This window comes from Actinia tenebrosa, unplaced genomic scaffold (assembly GCF_029948245.1).
Source record: "Actinia tenebrosa isolate PJP-AT-01 unplaced genomic scaffold, QUT_ActTen_1.0 PGA_scaffold6__47_contigs__length_16458017, whole genome shotgun sequence".
Taxonomy (NCBI): Eukaryota; Metazoa; Cnidaria; class Anthozoa; order Actiniaria; family Actiniidae; genus Actinia; species Actinia tenebrosa.
The window spans coordinates 12,738,057-12,744,056 of record NW_028292583.1 but is presented as its reverse complement, the minus strand read 5'-3'; positions in this window follow the sequence as shown (position 1 = coordinate 12,744,056).

Below are 6,000 nucleotides of genomic sequence, written 5' to 3'. Positions count from 1 at the left end.
CCACCTTTTTTAAGAATGTTGCCGTTATTATATTGAAGGATTGAAAAATAGGTCATTTTTGGCCATTTCGGGCAAAAAATCATGGACTATAAGCCGCATGGTTTGGACAATTTCGGTCCATTTTCACACATTTTAAAAAAAATATACAATTATTTATGAATGATTCCAAATTGTCATTTTTGGATTTTTGGACAAAAAGCATGGACTATAGCCAATGTTTTTAACGAATTTTTGGGCCTTTTCCCAACCTTTTTGTGGCAAATATGCAGTATTGTAGAACCTATGCAAAATAGGTCATTTTTGGTTCCAATTTGGTGTGGCAAAAAGCATGGGAACTATAGCCAATGGTTTTTGACGATTTTAATGCAGGTTTTCACACCTTTTAGGAGACAATATGCATTTTTATGAATGACAAATAGGAATCATTTTGCCATTTTTGGGGGCACAAAGCAATGGACTATGAGCCCATTGTTTTGACGAACTTTGGGCCATTGTTCACACCTTTTAAGAAAAAATTGCATATTTATGAAAAAAAAACGGGCAGATAGGTCATTTTTTGGCGATTTAATGGGGCAAAAAGCATGGACATAGCCCATGCTTTTGAAGTACTGAATTGATGCCACTTTTCACCCATTTTAAGTTTTTAAGAAATTGCATTAAGTTATGAATGGATGGAAAGTCGTCATTTAATTGGCCATTTTGGGGCAAAAAGCATGTACTTAATAGCCCATGTTTTGACGAACTTTGGCCATTTTCACACCTTTTCATAATATTGCATTTATGAACGATCCACAGATCTGTCATTTTTTGGCGATTTTGGGCAAAAGCATGGTGACTAGTGAATCCCATGCTTTTGACGAATTTTGAGCCATTTTCACGACCATTTTAAGAAAATTGCATTATTATGAAGGAATGGAAATGGTCATTTTTGGCGCAATTTCGGCGGCAAAAAAGCAGGGCTATATCCCATGTTTTTTCAACGAATTTTAGGTCAATTTTCACAAGAGGAAGCCTGTGTTAAGACAAATATGCATTTTTTATGAAGGATGCCCATTAGGTCATTTTTTGGGCATTTTTGTCAAAAGCATGGACTATACCCATGGTTTTTGACGAATTTGGGCCATTTTCACAACCTTTAAAAAAAATATGGGCATTATTTTTGAAAGGGTCCAAGAAGGTCATTTTTGGCCATTTTGGGGCATAAAGCATGGACGCTTGTTTGGGAAATCTGCATTGTTTATAGTGACTGCAAATACGTTTATTTTTTGGCCAGTTTTGGGGCAAAAAGGCACGGCTAGTATCCCAGTGGTAGTTTGACGAATTTGAAGTCCATTGTGTCCACACCTTTTAAGAATATCTGCATTTTTATTAAGCATGCAAAATAGATCATTTTTGGCCATTTTGTGTGGGCAAAAAGCATGGACTATAGCACATGGTGTTCATTATTGTGGTTCATTTTCACACACCTTTTACTTACAAGAAAATTATGCATTTTTTATGAAGGCTTCAAATAGGTCATTTTTGTCCATTTTGGGGCAAAAAGCCTGTCCTACTGCCCATGGTTTGTACGAATGTGGGCCATTATTCATCACAGGACACAGCCTTTAAAAAAATATACATTATTTATGAAGGATGCAAAAAAGGTCATTTGTTGGCCATTTGTGGGGCAGAAAGCATGGACGCTTTTTGGGAAAAGTATGGCGAGTATTTATGAGGATGCAAAAGTACGGTTTTATGTTGGCCATTTGGGGTGCAAAAAGCATGGACGATGAGCCCATGGATGTTTTGGAAGGACGAATTTGTGAGCTATTTTCACAACCTTGTTAAGAATATATGCAGTTATTTAATGAAGCATGGCAAAATGAGTCATTATTTGGCCATTTTAGGGTGCAGAAAAGCATGGACTATAGCCCATGGTTTTGACGGAATTTTGGACCATTTTCACACCTTTAAAAATATATGCATTATTTATGAAGGATGGAAAATAGGTCATTTTGTGATATTTTGGGGTAAAAAAGCATGGACTATAGCCCATGGTTTTGACGAATTTTGGGGCCATTTTCACACCTTTGGGAAAAATATGCATTATTTATGAAGGATGCAAAATAGGTCATTTTTGGATATTTGGGACAAAAAGCATGGACTATAGCCCATGGGTTTTGACGAATTTTGGGGCCATTTTCACACCTTTTGGGAAAATATGCATTATTATGAAGCATGGAAAATAGGTCATTTTTGGCCAATTTGGGGGTAAAAAGCACGGACTATAGCCCATGGTTTTGACGAATTTTGAGCCATTTTCACACCTTTTAAGAATATATGCATTATTTATGAAGCATGCAAAATAGATCATTTTTGGCCATTTTGGTGCAAAAAGCATGGACTATAGCCCATGGTTTTCACGAATTTTGGTTCATTTTCACACCTTTTAAGAAAATATGCATTTTTTATGAAGGATGCAAAATAGGTCATTTTTGGCCATTTTGGGGCAAAAAGCATGGACTATAGCCCATGGTTTTGACGAATTTTGGGCCATTTTCACACCTTTAAAAAAAATATACATTATTTATGAAGGATGCAAAAAAGGTCATTTTTGGACCATTTTGGGGCAGAAAGCATGGACGCTTTTTGGGAAAATATGCATTATTTATGAGGGATGCAAAATACGTTATTTTTGGCCATTTTGGGGCAAAAAGCATGGACTATAGCCCATGGTTTTGACGAATTTTGAGCCATTTTCACACCTTTAAGAATATATGCATTATTTATGAAGCATGCAAAATAGATCATTTTTGGCCATTTTGGGGCAAAAAGCATGGACTATAGCCCATGGTTTTGACGAATTTTGGACCATTTTCACACCTTTTAAAAATATATGCATTATTTATGAAGGATGGAAAATAGGTCATTTTTGGATATTTTGGGGTAAAAAGCATGGACTATAGCCCATGGTTTTGACGAATTTTGGGCCATTTTCACACCTTTTGGGAAAATATGCATTATTTATGAAGGATGCAAAATAGGTCATTTTTGGATATTTTGGGACAAAAAGCATGGACTATAGCCCATGGTTTTGACGAATTTTGGGCCATTTTCACACCTTTTGGGAAAATATGCATTATTTATGAACGATGCAAAATAGGTCATTTTTGGCCAATTTGGGGTAAAAAGCATGGACTATAGCCAATGGTTTTGACGAATTTTGAGGCATTTTCACACCTTTTAAGAAAATATGCATTATTTATGAAGGATGCAAAATAGGTCATTTTTGGCCATTTTGGGGCAAAAAGCATGGACTATAGCCCATGGTTTTGACGAACTTTGGGCCATTTTCACACCTTTTAAGAATATATGCATTATTTATGAAGCATGCAAAATAGATCATTTTTGGCCATTTTGGGGCAAAAAGCATGGACTATAGCCCATGGTTTTCACGAATTTTGGTTCATTTTCACACCTTTTAAGAAAATATGCATTTTTTATGAAGGATGCAAAATAGGTCATTTTTGGCCATTTTGGGGCAAAAAGCATGGACGCTTTTTGGGAAAATATCCATTATTTATGAGGGATGCTAAATACGTTATTTTTGGCCATTTTGGGGCAAAAAGCACGGACTATAGCCCATGGTTTTGACGAATTTTGGTTCATTTTCACACCTTTTAAGAAAATATGCATTTTTTATGAAGGATGCAAAATAGGTCATTTTTGGACATTTTGGGGCAAAAAGCATGGACTATAGCCCATGGTTTTGACGAATTTTGGGCCATTTTCACACCTTTAAAAAAAATATACATTATTTATGAAGGATGCAAAAAAGGTCATTTTTGGCCATTTTGGGGCAGAAAGCATGGACGCTTTTTGGGAAAATATGCATTATTTATGAGGGATGCAAAATACGTTATTTTTGGCCTTTTGGGGCAAAAAGCATGGACTATAGCCCATGGTTTTGACGAATTTTGAGCCATTTTCACACCTTTTAAGAATATATGCATTATTTATGAAGCATGCAAAATAGATCATTTTTGGCCATTTTGGGGCAAAAAGCATGGACTATAGCCCATGGTTTTCACGAATTTTGGTTCATTTTCACACCTTTTAAGAAAATATGCATTTTTTATGAACGATGCAAAATAGGTCATTTTTGGCCATTTTGGGGCAAAAAGCATGGACTATAGCCCATGGTTTTGACGAATTTCTGGCCATTTTCACACCTTTTAAGAAAATATGCATTATTTATGGCGGATGGAAAATAGGTCATTTTTGGCCATTTTGGGGCAGAAAGCATGGACGCTTTTTGGGAAAATATGCATTATTTATGAGGGATGCAAAATACGTTATTTTTGGCCCTTTTGGGGCAAAAAGCATGGACTATAGCCCATGGTTTTGACGAATTTTGAGCCATTTTCACACCTTTTAAGAATATATGCATTATTTATGAAGCATGCAAAATAGATCATTTTTGGCCATTTTGGGGCAAAAAGCATGGACTATAGCCCATGGTTTTGACGAATTTTGGTTCATTTTCACACCTTTTAAAAATATATGCATTATTTATGAAGGATGGAAAATAGGTCATTTTTGGATATTTTGGGGCAAAAAGCATGGACTATAGCCCATGGTTTTGACGAATTTTGGGCCATTTTCACACCTTTTGGGAAAATATGCATTATTTATGAAGGATGCAAAATAGGTCATTTTTGGATATTTTGGGACAAAAAGCATGGACTATAGCCCATGGTTTTGACGAATTTTGGGCCATTTTCACACCTTTTGGGAAAGTATGCATTATTTATGAAGGATGCAAAATAGGTCATTTTTGGCCAATTTGGGGCAAAAAGCATGGACTATAGCCAATGGTTTTGACGAATTTTGGGCCATTTTCACACCTTTTGGGAAAATATGCATTTTTTATGAACGATGCAAAATAGGTCATTTTTGGACATTTTGGGGCAAAAAGCATGGACTATAGCCCACGGTTTTGACGAATTTTGGGCCATTTTCACACCTTTAAAAAAAATATACATTATTTATGAAGGATGCAAAAAAGGTCATTTTTGGCCATTTTGGGGCAGAAAGCATGGACGCTTTTTGGGAAAATATCCATTATTTATGAGGGATGCAAAATACGTTATTTTTGGCCATTTTGGGGGCAAAAAGCACGGACTATAGCCCATGGTTTTGACGAATTTTGGGCTATTTTCAAACCTTTTAAGAAAATATGCCTTATTTATGAAGGAAGGAAAATAGGTCACTTTTGGCGATTTTGGGGCAAAAAGCATGGACTATAGCCCATGGTTTTGACGAATTTCTTGCCATTTTCACAGCTTTTAAGAAAATATGCATTATTTATGAAGAATGGAAAATAGGTCATTTTTGGCCATTTCGGGCAAAAAGCATGGACTATAGCCCATGGTTTTCACGAATTTTAGTTCATTTTCACACCTTTTAAGAAAATATGCATTTTTTATGAAGGATGCGAAAAAGGTCATTTTTGGCCATTTTGGGGCAAAAAGCATGGACTATAGCCCATGGTTTTGACGAATTTTGGGCCATTTTCACACCTTTAAAAAAAATATACATTATTTATGAAGAATGCAAAAAAGGTCATTTTTGGCCATTTTGGGGCAAAAAGCATGGACGATTTTTGGGAAAATATGCATTATTTATGAGGGATGCAAAATACGTTATTTTTGGCCATTTTGGGGCAAAAAGCACGGACTATAGCCCATGGTTTTGACGAATTTTGGGCTATTTTCAAACCTTTTAAGAAAATATGCCTTATTTATGAAGGAAGGAAAATAGGTCACTTTTGGCGATTTTGGGGCAAAAAGCATGGACTATAGCCCATGGTTTTGACGAATTTTATTGCCATTTTCACAGCTTTTAAGAAAATATGCATTATTTATGAAGGATGGAAAATAGGTCATTTTTGGCCATTTCGGGCAAAAAGCATGGACTATAGCCCATGGTTTTCACGAATTTTAGTTCATTTTCACACCT